Below are 22,265 nucleotides of genomic sequence, written 5' to 3' on the forward strand. Positions count from 1 at the left end.
TTAGGGTACGGGTTAGGGTACGGTGTACGGTATGGGTTAGGGTTAGGGTTAGGGTTAGTTGTAGTGTTAGGGCTCGGTTTAGGGTACGGGCTAGGATTAGGGTACGTGGTAGGGTTAGGGTATGGGTTAGGGTTAGGGTACACGTTAAGGTTAGGGTATTTATTAAACCTATCCCACTCTCTAAATACCACTTAGCACGTAAAGGAATATTATTTGGGGTCCCGACATTGAGCAGATTTTAGACACTAGGGTAAGATAAGTAACACACACATAATAAAGAAATCACATTAGGATTCTCTTCTTAACCTGTTCCTTAAAACACTAGTGCTTAGGAAATCTATTGGAAGCAGAAGCAGTCAAGGGTAGCTTAGGTTTAGGGTTAGGGTTAGGGTTAGGGTTAAAGTACGGCTTAGGGTTCGGGTTAGGGTACGGGTTAGTGTACGGCGTAGGGTATGGGTTAGGGTTAGGTTTAGTTTTAGGGTTAAGGCTCGGTTTAGGGTGCGGGGTAGGATTAGGGTCCGTGTTAGGGTTAGGGTATGGGTTAGGGTTAGGGTACGCGTCAGGGTTAGCGTATTTATTAAACCTATCCCACTCTCTAGATACCACTGAGCACGTAAAGGAATATTATTTGGAGTCCATCCATAGAGAAGATTTTAGACACTAGGATAAGATAAGGAACATACACATTATAAAGAAATCACATTAGGATTCTCTTTTTAACTGTTCCTGAAAACACTAATGCTAAGAAATTTATTGGAGACAGAAGCAGTCAAGGGTAGCTTAGGGTCAGGATTAGGGTTAGGTTTAGTTTTAGGGGACGGCTTACGGTACGGGTTAGGTTACGGGATAGAGTACGGCGTAGGGTATGGGTTGGGTTTAGGTTTAGGTTTAGTTTTACGGTTAGGGCTAAGGTTATGGTACAGGTTAGAGTTAGGTTACGTGTTAGGGTTAGGGTATGGGTTAGGGTTAGGGTACGCGTTAGGGTTAGGGTATTTATTAAACCTATCCCAGTCTCTAGATACCACTTAGCATGTAAAGGCATATTATTTGGGGTCCAGCCATGGAGACGATTTTAGACACTAGGATAAGATAAGGTACACACACATTATAAAGAAATCACATTAGGATTCTCTTTTTAACCTGTTCCTTAAAACACTAGTGCTTAGGAAATCTATTGGAGGCAGAAGCAGTCAAGGGTAGCTTGGGGTTAGGGTTAGGGTTAGGATTAGGTTTCAGGTACGGCTTAGGGTACGGGTTAGGGTACGGCTTAGGGTACGGGTTAGGGTACGGCTTAGACTATGGCGTAGGGTATGGGTTAGGGTTATGTTAGGGTTAATTTTGGGGTTAGGCCTGATTTTACGGTACGGGTTAGGATTAGTGTACATGTTAGGTTTACTGTATGTGTTAGGGTAAGGGTACGCGTTAGGGTTAGGGTATTTATTAATCCTATCCCTCTCTCTAGATACCACTTAGCATGTAAAGGAATATTATTTGTGGTCCAACCATGGAGAAGTTTTAGACACTAGGATAAGATAAGGAACACACACATTATAATGAAGTCTTATTAGGATTCTCTTTTTAACCTGTTCCTTAAAACACTAATGCTAAGAAATCTATTGGAGGCAGAAGCAGTCAAGGGTAGCTTAGGGTCAAGATTAGGGTTAGGTTTAGTTTTAGGGGACGGCTTAGGGTACGGGTTAGGGTACGGGTTAGGGTACGGCGTAGGGTATGGGTTGGGGTTAGGTTTAGGTTTAGTTTTACGGTTAGGGCTAAGGTTATGGTACAGGTTAGGATTAGGTTACGTGTTAGGGTTAGGGTATGGGTTAGGGTTAGGGTACGCGTTAGGGTTAGGGTATTTATTAAACCTATCCCAGTCTCTAGATACCACTTAGCACGTAAAGGAATATTATTTGGGGTCCAGCCATGGAGAAGATTTTACACACTAGGATAAGATAAGGAACACAAACATAATAAAGAAATCACATTAAGATTCTCTTTTTAACCTGTTCCTTAAAACACTAGGGCTTAGGAAATCTATTGGAGGCAGAAGCAGTCAAGGGTAGCTTAGGGTTAGGGTTACGCTTAGGGTTAGGTTTAGGGTACGGGTTAGGGTACAGGTGAGGCTACGGCGTAGGGTATGTGTTAGTGTTAGGGTTAGAGTTAGGTTTAGGGTACGGCGTAGGGTATGGGTTAGGGAACGGTTGAGGGTGCGGCATAGAGTATGGGTTAGGGTTAGGGTTAAGGTTAGGGTACAGGTTAGGGTTCGGGTGAGGTACAGCGTAGGGTGTGGGTTAGGGTTAGGGTTAGTTTTAGGGTTAGTGCTAGGGTTAGGGTTAGAGTACGGCTTATGGTATGGGTTACGGTACGGTGAGGGTACGGCATAGAGTATGGGTTACGGTTAGGGTAAGGGTTTGGGTTAGGGTTAGGGAAATGGTTAGGGTACGGGTTAGGATTAGGGTACGTGTTAGAGTTAGGGTATTGGTTAGGGTTAGGGTACAGCTTAGGGTACGGGTTAGGGTATGGCATAGGGTGTGGCTTAGGGTTAGGGTTAGAGTTCGGATTAGGTTTAGGGTACGGCTTAGGGTACGGGTTAGTGTACGGGTTAGGGTACGGCGTAGGGTACGGGTTAAGGTTAGTGTTAGGGTTAGTTTTAGGGTTAGGGCTCGGTTTAGGGTACAGGCTAGGATTACGGTACGTGTTAGGGTTAGGGTATGGGTTTGGGTTAGGGTACGCCTTAGGATTAGGGTATTGATTAAACCCATCCCACTCTCTAATTACCACTTAGCACGTAAAGGAATATTATTTGGGGTCCAGGCATGGATAAGATTTTAGACACTAGGATAAGATAAGGAACACACACATTATAATGAAATCACATTAGGATTCTCTTTTTAATCTGTTCCTTAAAACACTAGTGCTTCGGAAATCTGTTGGAGGCAGAAGCACTCAAGGGTAGCTTAAGGTTAGGGTTACGTTTAGGGTTAGGGTTAGGGTACGGCTTAGGGTACGGGTTAGGGTACGAGTTACGGTACAAGTTATGGTATAGCGTAGGTTATGGCTTAGGTTTAGTGTTGGGCTTAATTTTAGAGTTAGGTCTCGGTTTAGGGTATGGGTTAGGATTAGGATACGTGTTAGGGTTAGGGTATGGGTTAGGGTTAGGGTACGCGTTACGGTTAGGTTATTTATTAAACGTATCCCACTCTCTAGATACCACTTAGCACGTAAAGGAATATTATTCGGGGTCCAGCCATGGAGAAGGTTTTAGACACTAGGATAAGATAAGGAACACACTAATTATAAAGAAATCACATTAGGATTCTCTTTTTAATCTGTTACTTCAAACACTAGTGACTTAGAAAATCTATTGTAGGCAGAAGCAGTCAAGGGGAGCTTAGTGTTAGGGGTAGGGTACAGGTTAGGGTTAGGGTACGAGTTAGGGTACGGTTTAGGGTACGGCTTAGGGTATGGGTTAGGGTTAGGGTTTGGGGTAGTTTTAGGGCTAGGGCTCGGTTTAGGGTACAGTTTAGGATTCGGTTAGGGTTAGGGTTAGGTTTAGGTTACGGCTTAATTCACGGGTTAGGGTACGGCGTAGGGTATGGCTTAGGGTTAGGGTTAGGGTTCGGAGTAGGTTTAGGGTACCCCTTAGGGTACGGGTTAGGTTACAGCATAGCGTATGGTTTAGGGTTAGTGTTAGGGTTAGTTTTAGGGTTAGGGCTCGGTTTAGGGTACGGGTTAGGATTAGGGTACATGTTAGGGTTAGGGTATGGGTTAGGGTTAGGGTACGCTTTAGGGTTAGGGTATTTATTAAAGCTATCCCACTCTCTAATTACCACTTAGCACGTAAAGGAATATTATTTGTGGTCTAGCCATGGAGAAGATTTTAGACACTAGGATAAGATAAGGAACACACACAGTATAAAGGAGTCACAATAGGATTCTCTTTTTAACCTGTTCCTTAAAACACTGGTCCTTAGGAAATCTATTGGAGACAGAAGCATTCAAGGGTAGCTTAGGGTTAGTGTTAGGGTTAGAGTACGGCTTAGGGTACGGGTTAGGGTATGGCGTAGGGTATGGCTTAGGGATAGGGTTAGGGGTAGTTTTAGGGTTACAGCTAGGTTTCGGGTACGGCTTCTAATTAGGTACGTGTTAGGTTTAGGGTATGGGTTAGGTTTTGGGTACGCGTTACGGTTAGGGTATTTATTAAACCTATCCCAATCTCTAGATACCACTTAGCACTTATAGAATATTATTTTGGGTCCAGCCATGGAGAACATTTTAGACAGTAGGATAAGATAAGGAACACACACATTATAAAAAATTACATTAGGTTTCGCTTTTTAAACTGTTCCTTAAAACACTAGTGCTTAGGAAAACTATTGGAGGCAGAAGCAGTCAAGGGGAGGTTAGGGTTAGGGTTAGGGTTAGGGTTAAGGTTAGGGTACTGGTTAGGGTATGGGTGAGGTACAGCGTAGGGTGTGGGTTAGGGTTAGGGTTAGTTTTAGGGTTAGTTCTAGGGTTAGGGCTAGGGTTAGGGTTAGAGTACGGGTTAGGGTATGGGTTAGGGTACGGGTGAGGGTACGGCATAGAGTATGGGTTAGGCTTAGGGTTAGGGTTTGGGTTAGGGTTAGGGAAAGGGATAGGGTACGGGTTAGGATTAGGGTACGTGTTAGAGTTAGGGTATGGGTTATGGTTAGGGTACAGCTTAGGGTACGGGTTAGGGTACGGCATAGGTTGTGGCTTAGGGTTAGGGTTAGAGTTCGGATTAGGTTTAGGGTACGGCTTAGGGTACGGGTTAGTGTACGGGTTAGGGTACGGCATAGGGTGTGGCTTAGGGTTAGGGTTAGAGTTCGGATTAGGTTTAGGGTACGGCATAGGGTACGGGTTAGTGTACGGTTTAGGGTACGGCATAGGGTATGGGTTAGGGTTAGTGTTAGGGTTACTTTTAGGGTTAGGGCTCGGTTTAGGGTACAGGTTAGGATTAGGGTACGTGTTAGGGTTAGGTTATGGGTTAGGGTTAGGCTACGCGTTAGGGTTAGGGTATTTATTAAACCTATCCCACTCTCTAGATACCACTTAGCACGTAAAGGAATATTATTTGGGGTCCAGCCATGGAGAAGATTTTAGACACTAGGATAAGATAAGGAACACACACATTATAAAGAAATCACATTCGGATTTTCTTTTTAACCTGTTCCTTAAAACACTAGTGCTTACGAAATCTATTGGAGGCAGAAGCAGTCAAGGGTAGCTTAGGGTTAGGGTTAGGGTTAGGATTAGGTTTCGGGTACGGCTTAGGGTACGGGTTAGGGTACGGGTTAGGGTACAGGTTAGGGTACGGCGTAGGGTATGCGTTGGGGTTAGGGTTAGGGTTAGGGTTAGTTCTAGGGTTAGGGCTCGGTTTAGGGTACGGGTTAGGATTGGGGTACGTGTTAGGGTTAGTGTATGGTTTAGGGTTAGTGTATGCCTTAGGGTTAGGGTACTTATTAATCCTATCCCACTATCTGGATACCAGTTAGCACGTAAAGGAATATTATTTGGGGTCCAGCCATGGAGAAGATTATAGACACTAGGATAAGCTAAGGAACACACACATTATAAAGAAATCACATTAGGATTCTCTTTTTAACCTGTTCCTTAAAACACTAGTGCTTAGGAAATCTATTGGAGGCAGAAGCAGTCAAGGGTAGCTTAGGGTTAGGGTTAGGGTTAGGGTTAGGTTTAGGGTTAGGGTTAGGGTTAGGGTTAGGTTTAGGGTTAGTGTTAGGGTACGGCTTAGGGTATGGGTTAGGGTATGGGTTAGGTTATGGCTTAGGGTACGGTGTAGGGTATGGGTTAGGTTTACGGTTAGGGTTAGTTTTACGTTTAGGGCTCAGTTTAGGGTACAGGTTAGGATTACGGTACGTGTTAGGGTTCGGGTATGGGTTAAGGTTAGGGTACGGGTTAGGGTTAGGGTATTTATTAATCCTATCCCTCTCTCTAGATACCATTTAGCACGTAAAGGAATATTATTTGTGGTCCAACCATGGAGAAGTTTTAGACACTAGGATAAGATAAGGAACACACACATTATAATGAAATCTCATTAGGATTCTCTTTTTAACCTGTTCCTTAAAACACTAATGCTAAGCAATTTATTGGAGGCAGAAGCAGTCAAGGGTAGCTTAGGGTCAGGATTAGGGTTAGTTTTCGTTTTAGGGGACGGCTTAGAGTACGGGTTAGGGTACGGGTTAGGGTACGGTGTACGGTATGGGTTAGGGTTAGGGTTAGGATTAGTGGTAGTGTTAGGGCTCGGTTTAGGGTACGGGCTAGGATTAGGGTACGTGGTAGGGTTAGGGTATGGGTTAGGGTTAGGGTACACGTTAAGGTTAGGATATTTATTAAACCTATCCCACTCTCTAAATACCACTTAGCACGTAAAGGAATATTATTTGGGGTTCCGACATTGAGCAGATTTTAGACACTAGGGTAAGATAAGTAACACACACATAATAAAGAAATCACATTAGGATTCTCTTCTTAACCTGTTCCTTAAAACACTAGTGCTTAGGAAATCTATTGGGAGCAGAAGCAGTCAAGGGTAGCTTAGGTTTAGGGTTAGGGTTAGGGTTAGGGGTAAGGTACGGCTTAGGGTTCGGGTTAAGTTACGGGTTAGTGTACGGCGTAGGGTATAGGTTAGGGTTAGGTTTAGTTTTAGGGTTAAGGCTCGGTTTAGAGTGCGAGGTAGGATTAGGGTCCGTGTTAGGGTTAGGGTATGGGTTAGGGTTAGGGTACGCGTCAGGGTTAGCGTATTTTTTAAACCTATCCCACTCTCTAGATACCACTGAGCACGTAAAGGAATATTATTTGGAGTCCAGCCATAGAGAAGATTTTAGACACTAGGATAAGATAAGGAACATACACATTATAAAGAAATCACATTAGGATTCTCTTTTTAACTGTTCCTGAAAACACTAATGCTAAGAAATCTATTGGAGGCAGAAGCAGTCAAGGGTAGCTTAGGGTCAGGATTAGGGTTAGGTTTAGTTTTAGGGGACGGCTTACGGTACGGGTTAGGTTACGGGATACAGTACGCCGTAGGGTATGGGTTGGGTTTAGGTTTAGGTTTAGTTTTACGGTTAGGGCTAAGGTTATGGTACAGGTTAGAGTTAGGTTACGTATTAGGGTTAGGGTATGGGTTAGGGTTAGGGTACGCGTTAGGGTTAGGGTATTTATTAAACCTATCCCAGTCTCTAGATACCACTTAGCACGTAAAGGCATATTATTTGGGGTCCAGCTATGGAGACGATTTTAGACACTAGGATAAGATAAGGTACACACACATTATAAAGAAATCACATTAGGATTCTCTTTTTAACCTGTTCCTTAAAACACTAGTGCTTAGGAAATCTATTGGAGGCAGAAGCAGTCAAGGGTAGCTTAGGGTTAGGGTTAGGGTTAGGGTTAGTGTACGGCTTAGGGTACGGTTTAGGGTACGGCGTAGGGTACGAGTTAGGGTTAATTTTAGGGTTAGGGCTCGATTTAGGGTACGGGTTTGGATTAGCGTACGTGTTAGGGTTAGGGTATGGGTTAGGGTTAGGGTACGCGTTAGGGTTAGGTTATTTATTAAACCTATCCCACTCTCTAGATACCACTTAGCACGTAAAGGAATATTATTTGTGGTCCAGTCATGGAGAAGATTTTAGACACTAGGATAAGATAAGGAACTCACACATTATAAAGAAATCACATTAGGATTCTCTTTTTAACCTGTTCCTTAAAACACTAGTGCTTAGGAAATCTATTGGTGGCAGAAGCAGTCAAGGGTAGCTTAGGATGAGGGTTAGGTTAGGGTTAGGGTTAGGGTATGGCTTAGAGTACGGGTTAGGGTACGGGTTAGGGTACGTTGTACGGTATGGTTTAGGGTTAGGGTTAGGTTTAGTTGTAGTGTTAGGGCTCGGTTTAGGGTACGGGCTAGGATTAGGGTACGTGGTAGGGTTAGGGTATGGGTTAGGGTTAGGGTACGCGTCAGGGTTAGCGTATTTATTAAACCTATCCCACTGTCTAGATACCACTGAGCACGTAAAGGAATATTATTTGGAGTCTAGCCATAGACAAGATTTTAGACACTAGGATAAGATAAGGAACATACACATTATAAAGAAATCACATTAGGATTCACTTTTTAACTGTTCCTTAAAACACAAGTGCTTAGGAAATCTATTGGAGGCAGAAGCAGTCAAGGGTAGCTTAGGGTTAGGGTTAGGCTTAGGGTTAGGGTACGGCTTAGGGTACGGGTTAGGGTACGGCTTAGACTATGGCGTAGGGTATGGGTTAGGGTTATGTTAGGGTTAGTTTTGGGGTTAGGCCTGATTTTACGGTACGGGTTAGGATTAGTGTACGTGTTAGGTTTAGTGTATGTGTTAGGGTAAGGGTACGCGTTAGGGTTAGGGTATTTATTAATCCTATCCCTCTCTCTAGATACCACTTAGCACGTAAAGGAATATTATTTGTGGTCCAACCATGGAGAAGTTTTAGACACTAGGATAAGATAAGGAACACACACATTGTAATGAAGTCTCATTAGGATTCTCTTTTTAACCTGTTCCTTAAAACACTAATGCTAAGAAATCTATTGGAGGCAGAAGCAGTCAAGGGTAGCTTAGGGTCAGGATTAGGGTTAGGTTTAGTTTTAGGGTACGGGTTAGGGTACGGCATAGGGTATGGGTTGGGGTTAGGTTTAGGTTTAGTTTTACGGTTAGGGCTAAGGTTATGGTACAGGTTAGGATTAGGTTACGTGTTAGGGTTAGGGTATGGGTTAGGGTTAGGGTACGCGTTAGGGTTAGGGTATTTATTAAACCTATCCCAGTCTCTAGATACCACTTAGCACGTAAAGGAATATTATTTGGGGTCCAGCCATGGAGAAGATTTTAGACACTAGGATAAGATAAGGAACACACACATAATAAAGAAATCACATTAAGATTCTCTTTTTAACCTGTTCCTTAAAACACTAGGGCTTAGGAAATCTATTGGAGGCAGAAGCAGTCAAGGGTAGCTTAGGGTTAGGGTTACGCTTAGGGTTAGGTTTAAGGTACGGGTTAGGGTACAGGTAAGGCTACGGCGTAGGGTATGGGTTAGTGTTAGTGTTAGGGTCAGGGTTAGGTTTAGGGTACGGCTTAGGGTATGGGTTAGGGTACGGGTTAGGGTACGGCGTAGGGTATGGCTTGGGGTTAGGGTTAGTTTTAGGCTTAGGGATCGGTTTAGGGTTACGGTTTAGGATTAGGGTACGTGTTAGGGTTAGGGTATTTATTAAAGCTATCCCACTCTCTAATTACCACTTAGCACGTAAAGGAATATTACTTGGGTTCTAGCCATGGAGAAGATTTTAGACACTAGGATAAGATAAGGAACACACACAGTATAAAGAAATCACATTAGGATTCTCTTTTTAACCTGTTCCTTAAAACACTAGTGCTTAGTAAATCTACTGGAGGGAGAAGCAGTCAAGGGTAGCTTAGGGTTAGGGTTAGGGTTAGGGTTAGGGTACGGCTTAGTTCACCGTTTAGAATAAGGCGTAGGGTATGGCTTAGGGTTAGGGTTAGGGTTCGGAGTAGGTTTAGGGTACGGCTTAGGGTACGGGTTAGTGTACGTGTTACGGTACGGCTTAGGGTATGGGTTACGGTTAGTGTTAGGGTTAGTTTTAGGGTTAGGGCTCGGTTTAGGGTACAGGTTAGGATTAGGGTAGGTGTTAGGTTTAGGGTATGCATTAGATTTAGGCTACACGTTAGGGTTAGGGTATTTATTAAACCTATCCCACTCTTAGGGTACGGCTTAGGGTACGGGTTAGGTTACGGGTTAAGGTACGGCGTATGGTATGGGTTAGGGTTAGGGTTAAGCGTAGTTTTAGGTTTAGGTATCGTTTTAGGGTATGGGTTAGGATTAGGTTATGGGGTAGGGTTAGGGTACGTGTTAGGCTTAGGGTATTTATTAAACCTATCCCACTCTCTAGATACCACTTAGCACGTAAAGAAATATTATTTGGGGTCCAGCCATGAAGTAGATTTTAGACACTAGGATAAGATAAGGAACACACACATTATAAAGAAATTACATTAGGATACTCTTTTTAACCTGTTCCTTAAAACACTAGTGCTTAGGAAATCTACTGGAGGCAGAAGCATTCAAGGGTAGCTTAGGGTTAGGGTTAGGGTTAGAGTACGGCTTAGGGTACGGGTTAGGGTATGGCGTAGGGTATGGCTTAGGGATAGGGTTAGGGGTAGTTTTAGGGTTACGGCTAGGTTTCGGGTACGGCTTCTAATTAGGGTACGTGTTAGGTTTAGGGTATGGGTTAGGTTTTGGGTATGCGTTACGGTTAGGGTATTTATTAAACCTATCCCAATCTCTAGATAACACTTAGTACGCAATTGATTATTATCTGGTGTCCAGCCATAGAGAAGATTTTAGACAGTAGGATAAGATACGGAACACACACATTATAAACAAATCACCTTAGGATTCGCTTTTTAACCTGTTCCTTAAAACACTATTGCTTAGGAAATCAATTGGAGGCAGAAGCAGTCAAGGGTAGCTTAGGGTTAGGTTTAGGGTTAGGATTAGGTTTAGGGTACGGCTTAGGGTACGGGTTAGGGTACGGGTTAGGGTACGGGTTAGGGTACGGCATATGGTATGAGTTAGGCTTAGGGTTAGTTTTAGGTTTAGGGCTCGGTTTAGGGTACGGGTTAGGACTTGGGTACGTGTTAGGGTCAGGGTATGTGTTAGGGTTAGGGTACGCATTAGGGTTACGGTATTTATTAAACCTATCCCAATCTCTAGATACCACTTAGCACTTATAGAATATTATTTTGGGTCCAGCCATGGAGAAGATTTTAGACAGTAGGATAAGATAAGAACACACACATTATAAGAAATTACATCAGGTTTCGCTTTTTAAACTGTTCCTTAAAACACTAGTGCTTAGGAAAACTATTGGAGGCAGAAGCAGTCAAGGGTAGGTTAGGGTTAGGGTTAGGGTTAGGGTTAAGGTTAGGGTACGGCTTAGGGTACGCGTTAGGGTACAGCACAGGGTACGGCATTGGGTATGGCTTAGTTTTAGTGTTAGGGTTCTTTTTAGGGTTAGGGCTCGGTTTAGGGTACAGGCTAGGATTACGGTACGTGTTAGGGTTAGGGTATGGGTTACCGTTAGGGTACGAGTTAGGGTTAGGGTATTTATTAAACCTATCCCAGTCTCTAGATACCACTTAGCACGTAAAAGACTATTATTTGGGGTCCAGCCATGGAGAAGATTTTAGACACTAGGATAAGATAAGGAACACACACATTATAAAAAAATCACATTAGGATTCTCTTTTTAACCTGTTCCATAAAACACTAGTGCTTAGGAAATCTACTGGAGGCAGAAGCAGCCAAGGGTAGCTTAGGGTTAGGGTTAGGGTTAGGGTTAGGGTTAGGGTACGGCTTAGGGTACGGGTTAGTGTATGGCGTAGGGTATGGCTTAGGGATAGGGTTAGGGGTAGTTTTAGGGTTACGGCTCGGTTTCGGGTACGGGTTCTAATTACGGTACGTGTTAGGGTTAGGGTATGTGTTAGGGTTTGGGTACACGTTAGGGTTAGTGTATTTATTAAACCTATCCCAATCTCTAGGTACCACTTAGCCCGTAAAGGATTATTATCTGGGGTCCAGCCATAGAGAAAATTTTAGACACTAGGATAAGATAAGGAACACACACATTATAAACAAGTCACATTAGGATTCGTTTTTTAACCTTTTCCTTAAAACACTAGTGCTTAGGAAATCAATTAGAGGCAAAAGCAATGAAGGGTATCTTAGGGTGAGGGTTAGGATTAGGTTTAGGGTAAGGCATAGGGTACGGGTTAGGGTACGGGTTAGGGTACGGGTTAGGGTACGGCGTAGGGTATGGGTTAGGGTTAGGGTTAGCTTTAGGGTTAGGGCTCAGTTTAGGGTACGGGTTACGATTTGGGTACATGTTAGGGTCAGGGTATGGGTTAGGGTTAGGGTTAGTTTTACGGTTAGGGTTCGATTTAGGGTAGAGGTTAGGATTAGGTTACGTGTTAGGGTTAGGGTACGGGTTAGGGTTAGGGTACGCGTTAGAGTTAGGGTATTTATTAAACCTATCCCACTCTCTAGATACCACTTAGCACGTAAAGCAATAGTATTTGGGGTCCAGCCATGGAGACGATTTTAGACACTAGGATAAGATAAGGAACACACACATTATAAAAAATCACATTAGGATTCTCTTTTTAACCTGTTCCTTAAAACACTAGTGCTTAGGAAATCTATTGCAGGCAGAAGCAGTCAAGGGTAACTTAGGGTTAGGGTTAGTGTACGGCTTAGGGTACGGGTTAGGGTACGGGTTAGGCTACGGCATAGGGTATGAGTTAGGGTTAGGGTTAGGTTTAGTTTTTGGGTTAGGGCTCGTTTTAGGGGATGGGTTAGGATTAGCATACGTGTTAGGGTTAGGGTATGGGTTAGAGTTAGGGTACGGGTTAGGGTATTTATTAAACCTATCCCACTCTCTAGATACCACTTAGCGTGTAACGGAATATTATTTGGGGTCCAGCCATGGAGAATATTTTAGACACTAGGATAAGATAAGGGACACACACATTATAAAGAAATCACATTAGGATTCTCTTTTTAACCTGTTCCTTAAAACACTAGTGCTTAGGAAATCTATTGGAGGCAGAAGCAGTCAAGGGTAGCTTAGGGTTAGGGTTAGGGTTAGGATCAGGTTTAGGGTACGGGTTAGGGTACTGCTTAGGTTACGGTTTAGGAAACGGCGTAGGGTATGGGTTTGGGTTACGGGTTAGTTTTAGGGTTAGGTTTCGGTTTAGGGTACGGGTTACGATTTGGGTACGTGTTAGGGTCAGGGCATGGGTTAGGGTTAGGGTACGCGTTAGGGTTACGGTATTTATTAAACCTATCTCAATCTCTAGATACCACTTAGCAGTTAAAGAATATTATTTGGGGTACGGCCGTGGAGAAGATTTTAGACAGTAGGATAAGATAAGGAACACACACATTATAAAAAATCACATTAGGTTTCGCCTTTTAAACTGTTCCTTAAAACACTAGTGCTTAGGAAATCTATTGGAGGAAGAAGCAGTCAAAGGTAGCTTAGGGTTAGGCTTAGGCTTAGGGTTAGGGTTAGGGTTAGGGTTAGGGTTAGCATTAGGTTTACTGTTAGGGTTAGGGTACGGCTTAGGGTACGGGTTAGGGTACGGCGTACGGTATGGCTTGGGGTTAGGGTTAGTTCTAGGTTTAGGTATCGGTTTAGGGTACGGGTTAGGATTATGTACGTGTTAGGATTAGGGTATGGGTTAGGGTTAGGGTACGTGTTAAGGTTAGGGTATTTATTAAACCTATTCCACTCTCTAGATACCACTTAGCACGTCAAGGACTATTATCTGGGGTCCAGCCATGGAGAAGATTTTAGACACTAGGATAAGATAAGGAACACACACATTATAAAGAAATCACATTAAGATTCTCTTTTTAACCTGTTCCTTAAAACACTAGTGCTTAGGAAATCTATTGGAGGCAGAAGCAGTCAAGGGTAGCTTATGGTTAGGGGTAGGGTTAGGGTTAGGTTTAGGATACGGGTAAGGGTACGGCTTAGGGTACGGCGTAGGGTATGGGTTAGGGTTAGGATTATGGTTACGTTACGGCTTAGGGTACGGGTTAGTGTACGGCGAAGTGTATGGATTCGGGTTAGGCTTAGGGGTATTTTTAGTGTTAGGGCTCGGTTTAGGGTACGGGTTAGGATTAGGGTACATGTTAGGGTTAGTGTATGGGTTAGGGTTAGGGTACACCTTAGGGTTAGCGTATTTATTAATCCTATCCCACTGTCTAGATACCACTGAGCACGTAAAGGAATATTATTTAGGTTCCAGCCATGGAGAAGATTATAGACACTAGGATAAGATAAGGAACACACACATTATAACGAAATCAAATTAGGATTCTCTTTTTAACCTGTTCTTTAAAACACTAGTGCTTAGGAAATCAATTGGAGACAAAAGCAGTCAAGCGTAGCTTAGGGTGAGGATTAGGGTTAGGGTTAGGGTACGGATTAGGGTACACGTTAGGGTACGGGATAGGGTACGGCATAGAGTATGGGTTAGGATTAGGGTTAGTTTTAGTGTTAGGGCTCAGTTTAGGGTACGGGTTAGGATTAGGGTACGTGTTAGAGTTAGTGTATGGGTTAGGGTTAGGGTACGCCTTAGGGTTAGCGTATTTAATAAACCTATTCCACTGTCTAGATACCACTGAGCACGTAAAGGAATATTATTTGGGGTCCAGCCATGGAGAAGATTATAGACACTAGGATAAGATAAGGAACACACACATTATAATGAAATCAAATTAGGATTTTCTGTTTAACCTGTTCTTTAAAACACTAGTGCTTAGAAAATCAATTGGAGACAAAAGCAGTCAAGCGTAGCTTAGGGTGAGGGTTAGGGTTAGGGTTAGGGTACACATTAGGGTACGGGTTAGGGTACGGCTTAGGGTATGGCGTAGGGTATGGCTTAGGGTTAGTGTTAGGGTTAGTTTTAGGGTTAGGGCTAGGTTTAGGGTACGGGTTAGGATTAGTGTACGTGTTAGGGTTATTGTATGGGTTAGGGTTAGGGTACGCGTTAGGGTTAGGTTATTTATTAAACCTATCCCACTCTCTAGATACCACTTAGTACGTAAAGCAATAGTATTTGGGGTCCAGCCATGGAGACGATTTTAGACACTAGGATAAGATAAGGAACACACACATTATAAAAAATCACATTAGGATTCTCTTTTTAACCTGTTCCTTAAAACACTAGTGCTTAGGAAATCTATTGCAGGCAGAAGCAGTCAAGGGTAACTTAGGGTTAGGGTTAGTGTACGGCTTAGGGTACGGGTTAGGGTACGGGTTAGGCTACGGCATAGGGTATGAGTTAGGGTTAGGGTTAGGTTTAGTTTTTGGGTTAGGGCTCGTTTTAGGGGATGGGTTAGGATTAGCATACGTGTTAGGGTTAGGGTATGGGTTAGAGTTAGGGTACGGGTTAGGGTATTTATTAAACCTATCCCACTCTCTAGATACCACTTAGCGTGTAACGGAATATTATTTGGGGTCCAGCCATGGAGAATATTTTAGACACTAGGATAAGATAAGGGACACACACATTATAAAGAAATCACATTAGGATTCTCTTTTTAACCTGTTCCTTAAAACACTAGTGCTTAGGAAATCTATTGGAGGCAGAAGCAGTCAAGGGTAGCTTATGGTTAGGGGTAGGGTTAGGGTTAGGTTTAGGATACGGGTAAGGGTTGGGTTAGGTTACGGCATAGTGTATGGGTTAGGGTTAGGGTTATGGTTACGGTACGGCTTAGGGTATAGGTTAGGGTACGGTGAAGTGTATGGATTAGGGTTAGGCTTAGGGTTAGTTTTAGTGTTAGGGCTCGGTTTAGGGTACGGGTTAGGATTAGGGTACGTGTTAGAGTTAGTGTATGGGTTAGGGTTAGGGTACGCCTTAGGGTTAGCGTATTTAATAAACCTATTCCACTGTCTAGATACCACTGAGCACGTAAAGGAATATTATTTGGGGTCCAGCCATGGAGAAGATTATAGACACTAGGATAAGGTAAGGAACACACACATTATAACGAAATCAAATTAGGATTCTCTTTTTAACCTGTTCTTTAAAACACTAGTGCTTAGGAAATCAATTGGAGACAAAAGCAGTCAAGCGTAGCTTAAGGTGAGGGTTAGGCTTAGTGTTAGTGTACGGCTTAGGGTACGGGTTAGGGTACGGATTAGTATACGGCGTAGGGTATGGGTTAGGGTTAGGATTAAGGCTCGGCTTAGGGTACGGGCTAGGATTAGAGTACGTGTTAGGGTTACGGTATGTGTTAGGGTTAGGGTACGCGTTAGGGTTAAGGAATTTATTAAACCTATCCCACTCTCTAGATACCACTTAGCACGTAAAGAAATATTATTTGGGGTCCAGCCATGGAGAAGATTTTAGACACTAGGATAAGATAAGGAACACACAGTATAAAGAAATCATATTAGGATTCTCTTTTAAACCTCTTCCTTAAAACACTAGTGCTTAGGAAATCTATTGGAGGCAGAAGCAGTCAAGGGTAGCTTAGGGTTAGGGTTAGGGTTAGGATCAGGTTTAGGGTACGGGTTAGGGTACTGCTTAGGTTACGGTTTAGGAAACGGCGTAGAGTATGGGTTTGGGTTACGGGTTAGTTTTAGGGTTAGGTTTCGGTTTAGGGTACGGGTTACGATTTGGGTACGTGTTAGGGTCAGGGCATGGGTTAGGGTTAGGGTACGCGTTAGGGTTACGGTATTTATTAAACCTATCCCAATCTCTAGATACCACTTAGCAGTTAAAGAATATTATTTGGGGTACGGCCGTGGAGAAGATTTTAGACAGTAGGGTAAGATAAGGAACACACACATTATAAAAAATCACATTAGGTTTCGCTTTTTAAACTGTTCCTTAAAACACTAGTGCTTAGGAAATCTATTGGAGGAAGAAGCAGTCAAAGGTAGCTTAGGGTTAGGCTTAGGCTTAGGGTTAGGGTTAGGGTTAGGGTTAGGGTTAGCATTAGGTTTACTGTTAGGGTTAGGGTACGGCTTAGGGTACGGGTTAGGGTACGGCGTACGGTATGGCTTGGGGTTAGGGTTAGTTCTAGGTTTAGGTATCGGTTTAGGGTACGGGTTAGGATTATGTACGTGTTAGGATTAGGGTATGGGTTAGGGTTAGGGTACGTGTTAAGGTTAGGGTATTTATTAAATCTATTCCACTCTCTAGATACCACTTAGCACGTCAAGGACTATTATTTGGGGTCCAGCCATGGAGAAGATTTTAGACACTAGGATAAGATAAGGAACACACACATTATAAAGAAATCACATTAAGATTCTCTTTTTAACCTGTTCCTTAAAACACTAGTGCTTAGGAAATCTATTGGAGGCAGAAGCAGTCAAGGGTAGCTTATGGTTAGGGGTAGGGTTAGGGTTAGGTTTAGGATACGGGTAAGGGTACGGGTTAGGGTACGGCGTAGGGTATGGGTTAGGGTTAGGATTATGGTTACGGTACGGCTTAGGGTACGGGTTAGTGTACGGCGAAGTGTATGGATTCGGGTTAGGCTTAGGGGTATTTTTAGTGTTAGGGCTCGGTTTAGGGTACGGGTTAGGATTAGGGTACATGTTAGGGTTAGTGTATGGGTTAGGGTTAGGGTACACCTTAGGGTTAGCGTATTTATTAATCCTATCCCACTGTCTAGATACCACTGAGCACGTAAAGGAATATTATTTAGGTTCCAGCCATGGAGAAGATTATAGACACTAGGATAAGATAAGGAACACACACATTATAACGAAATCAAATTAGGATTCTCTTTTTAACCTGTTCTTTAAAACACTAGTGCTTAGGAAATCAATTGGAGACAAAAGCAGTCAAGCGTAGCTTAGGGTGAGGATTAGGGTTAGGGTTAGGGTACGGATAAGGGTACACGTTAGGGTATGGGATAGGGTACGGCATAGAGTATGGGTTAGGATTAGGGTTAGTTTTAGTGTTAGGGCTCAGTTTAGGGTACGGGTTAGGATTAGGGTACGTGTTAGGGTTAGGGTATGGGTTAGGGTTAGGGTACGTGTTAGGGTTAGGGTATTTATTAAACGTATCCCAATCTCTAGATACCACTTAGCAGTTAAGGAATATTATTTGGGGTCCAGCCATGGAGAAGATTTTAGACACTAGGATAAGATAAGGAACACACACATTATAAAGAAATCACATTAGGATTCTTTTTTTAACCTGTTCCTTAAAACACTAATGCTTAGGAAATCAATTTTAGGCAGAAGCAGTCAAGGGTAGCTTAGGGTGAGGGTTACGGTTAGGGTTAGGTTTAGGGTACGGCTTAGGATACGGGTTAGGGTACGGGTTAGTGTATGGCGTACGGTATGGGTTAGGATTAGGGTTAGGGTTAGGTTTAAGGTTAGGGCTCGGTTTAGGGAGCAGGTTAGGATTAGGGTACGTGTTAGGGTTAGGGTATGGGTTAGGGTTAGGGTACGCGTTAGGGTTAAAGTATTTATTAAACCTATCCCACTCTCTATGTACCTCTTAGCACGTAAAGGAATATTATTTGGGGTCCAGCCATGGAGAAGATTTTCGACACTAGGATAAGATAAGGAACACACACATTAGAAAGAAATCATAGTAGGATTTTCTTTTTAACTGTTCCTTAAAACACTAGTGCTTTGGAAACTTATTGGAGGCAGAAGCAGTCAAGGGTAGCTTAGGGTTAGGGTTAGGGTTAGGGTTAGGATTAGGGTACGGGTTAGGGTATGGGTTAGGGTATGGCGTAAGGTATGGCTTAAGGTTAGGGTTAGGCTTAGTTTTAGGGTTAGGGCTCGGTTTAGGGTACGGGTTAGGATTAGGGTACGTGTTAGGGTTAGTGTATGGGTAGGGTTAGGGTACACGTTAGGGTTAGGGTATTTATTAAACCTATCCCACTGTCTAGATACCACTGAGCACGTAAAGGAATATTATTTGGGGTCCAGCCATGGAGAAGATTATAGACACTAGGATAAGATAAGGAACACACACATTATAACGAAATCAAATTAGGATTTTCTGTTTAACCTGTTCTTTAAAACACTAGTGCTTAGAAAATCAATTGGAGACAAAAGCAGTCAAGCGTAGCTTAGGGTGAGGGTTAGGGTTAGGGTTAGGGTACACATTAGGGTACGGGTTAGGGTACGGCTTAGGGTATGGCGTAGGGTATGGCTTAGGGTTAGTGTTAGGGTTAGTTTTAGGGTTAGGGCTAGGTTTAGGGTACGGGTTAGGATTAGTGTACGTGTTAGGGTTATTGTATGGGTTAGGGTTAGGGTACGCGTTAGGGTTAGGTTATTTATTAAACCTATCCCACTCTCTAGATACCACTTAGTACGTAAAGCAATAGTATTTGGGGTCCAGCCATGGAGACGATTTTAGACACTAGGATAAGATAAGGAACACACACATTATAAAAAATCACATTAGGATTCTCTTTTTAACCTGTTCCTTAAAACACTAGTGCTTAGGAAATCTATTGGAGGCAGAAGCAGTCAAGGGTAGGTTAGGGTTAGGGTTAGGGTTAGGGTTAGGGTTAGGGTACGGGTTAGGGTATGGCGTAGGGTATGGGTTAGGGTTAAGGTTAGTTTTAGGGTTAGGACTCGGTTTAGGGTACAGGCTAGGATTAGGGTACGTGTTAGGGTTAGGGTACGGGTTAGGGTACGGGTTAGGCTACGGCATAGGGTATGAGTTAGGGTTAGGGTTAGGTTTAGTTTTTGGGTTAGGGCTCGTTTTAGGGGATGGGTTAGGATTAGCATACGTGTTAGGGTTAGGGTATGGGTTAGAGTTAGGGTACGGGTTAGGGTATTTATTAAACCTATCCCACTCTCTAGATACCACTTAGCGTGTAACGGAATATTATTTGGGGTCCAGCCATGGAGAATATTTTAGACACTAGGATAAGATAAGGGACACACACATTATAAATAAATCACATTAGGATTCTCTTTTTAACCTGTTCCTTAAAACACTAGTGCTTAGGAAATCTATTGGAGGCAGAAGCAGTCAAGGGTAGCTTATGGTTAGGGGTAGGGTTAGGGTTAGGTTTAGGATACGGGTAAGGGTTGGGTTAGGTTACGGCATAGTGTATGGGTTAGGGTTAGGGTTATGGTTACGGTACGGCTTAGGGTATAGGTTAGGGTACGTGAAGTGTATGGATTAGGGTTAGGCTTAGGGTTAGTTTTAGTGTTAGGGCTCGGTTTAGGGTACGGGTTAGGATTAGGGTACGTGTTAGAGTTAGTGTATGGGTTAGGGTTAGGGTACGCCTTAGGGTTAGCGTATTTAATAAACCTATTCCACTGTCTAGATACCACTGAGCACGTAAAGGAATATTATTTGGGGTCCAGCCATGGAGAAGATTATAGACACTAGGATAAGGTAAGGAACACACACATTATAACGAAATCAAATTAGGATTCTCTTTTTAACCTGTTCTTTAAAACACTAGTGCTTAGGAAATCAATTGGAGACAAAAGCAGTCAAGCGTAGCTTAAGGTGAGGGTTAGGCTTAGTGTTAGTGTACGGCTTAGGGTACGGGTTAGGGTACGGATTAGTATACGGCGTAGGGTATGGGTTAGGGTTAGGATTAAGGCTCGGCTTAGGGTACGGGCTAGGATTAGAGTACGTGTTAGGGTTACGGTATGTGTTAGGGTTAGGGTACGCGTTAGGGTTAAGGAATTTATTAAACCTATCCCACTCTCTAGATACCACTTAGCACGTAAAGAAATATTATTTGGGGTCCAGCCATGGAGAAGATTTTAGACACTAGGATAAGATAAGGAACACACAGTATAAAGAAATCATATTAGGATTCTCTTTTAAACCTCTTCCTTAAAACACTAGTTCTTAGGAAATCTATTGGAGGCAGAAGCAGTCAACGGTAGCTTAGGGTTAGGGATAGGGTTAGGGTTAGGGTTAGGGTACGGGTTAGGGTATGGCGTAGGGTATGGCTTAGGGTTAAGGTTAGTTTTAGGGTTAGGACTCGGTTTAGGGTACAGGCTAGGATTAGGGTACGTGTTAGGGTTAGGGTATGGGTTAGGGTTAGGGTTAGGGTACGCCTTAGGGCTAGGGTATTTATTAAACCCGTCCCACTCTCTAATTACCACTTAGCACGTAAAGGAATATTATTTGGGGTCCAGCCATGGAGAAGATTTTAGACACTAGGATAAGATAAGGAACACACACATTATAAAGAAATCACATTAGGATTCTCTTTTTAATCTGTTCCTTAAAACACTAGTGCTTCGGAAATCTATTGGAGGCAGAAGCAGTCAAGGGTAGCTTACGGTTAGGGTTAGGGTTAGGGGTAGGTTACGCATTAGGGTACGGGTTAGGGTACGGCGTAGGGTATGGATTAGGGTTAGGGTTAGTTTTAGGGTTAGGGCTGCGTTTAGGGTACTGGTTATGATTGGGTTACGTGTTAGGTTTAGTGAATGTGTTAGGGTTAGGGTACACGTTAGGGTTAGGGTGTTTATTAAACCTATCCCACTCTCTAGATACCACTTAGCACGTAAAGGAATATTATTTGGGGTCCAGCCATTGGGAAGATTTTAGACACTAGGATAAGATAAGGAACACACAGTATAAAGAAATCACATTAGGATTCTCTTTTTAACATGTTCTTACAAACACTAGTGCTTAGGAAATCTTTTGGAGGCAGAAGCAGTCAAGGGTAACTTAGGGTTAGTGTTAGGGTTAGGGTTAGGTTTAGGGTTACGGTACGGCTTAGGGTATGGGTTAGTGTTAGGGTTAGTTTTAGGGTTACGGCTCGGTTTAGGGTACGGGTTAGGATTAGGGTACGTGTTAGTGTTAGGGTATGGGTTATGGAGAAGATTTTAGACACTAGGATAAGATAAGGAACACACACATTATAAAGAAATCACATTAGAATTCTCTTTTTAATCTGTTCCTTAAAACACTAGTGCTTCCGAAATCTATTGGAGGCAGAAGCAGTCAAGGGTAGCTTACGGTTAGGGTTAGGGTTAGGGGTAGGTTACGGGTTAGGGTACGGGTTAGGGTACGGCGTAGGGTATGGATTAGGGTTAGGGTTAGTTTTAGGGTTAGGGCTGCGTTTAGGGTACTGGTTATGATTGGGTTACGTGTTAGGTTTAGTGAATGTGTTAGGGTTAGGGTACGCGTTAGGGTTAGGGTGTTTATTAAACCTATCCCACTCTCTAGATACCACTTAGCACGTAAAGGAATATTATTTGGGGTCCAGCCATGGGGAAGATTTTAGACACTAGGATAAGATAAGGAACACACAGTATAAAGAAATCACATTAGGATTCTCTTTTTAACATGTTCTTACAAACACTAGTGCTTAGGAAATCTTTTGGAGGCAGAAGCAGTCAAGGGTAACTTAGGGTTAGTGTTAGGGTTAGGGTTAGGTTTAGGGTTACGGTACGGCTTAGGGTATGGGTTAGTGTTAGGGTTAGTTTTAGGGTTACGGCTCGGTTTAGGGTACGGGTTAGTATTAGGGTACGTGTTAGTGTTAGGGTATGGGTTATGGAGAAGATTTTAGACACTAGGATAAGATAAGGAACACACACATTATAAAGAAATCACATTAGCATTCTGTTTTTAACCTGTTCCTTAAAACAATAGTACTTAGTAGATCCACTGGAGGCAGAAGCAGTCAAGGGT

Source organism: Eubalaena glacialis, chromosome 1 (genome assembly GCF_028564815.1).
Source record: "Eubalaena glacialis isolate mEubGla1 chromosome 1, mEubGla1.1.hap2.+ XY, whole genome shotgun sequence".
NCBI lineage: Eukaryota > Metazoa > Chordata > Mammalia > Artiodactyla > Balaenidae > Eubalaena > Eubalaena glacialis.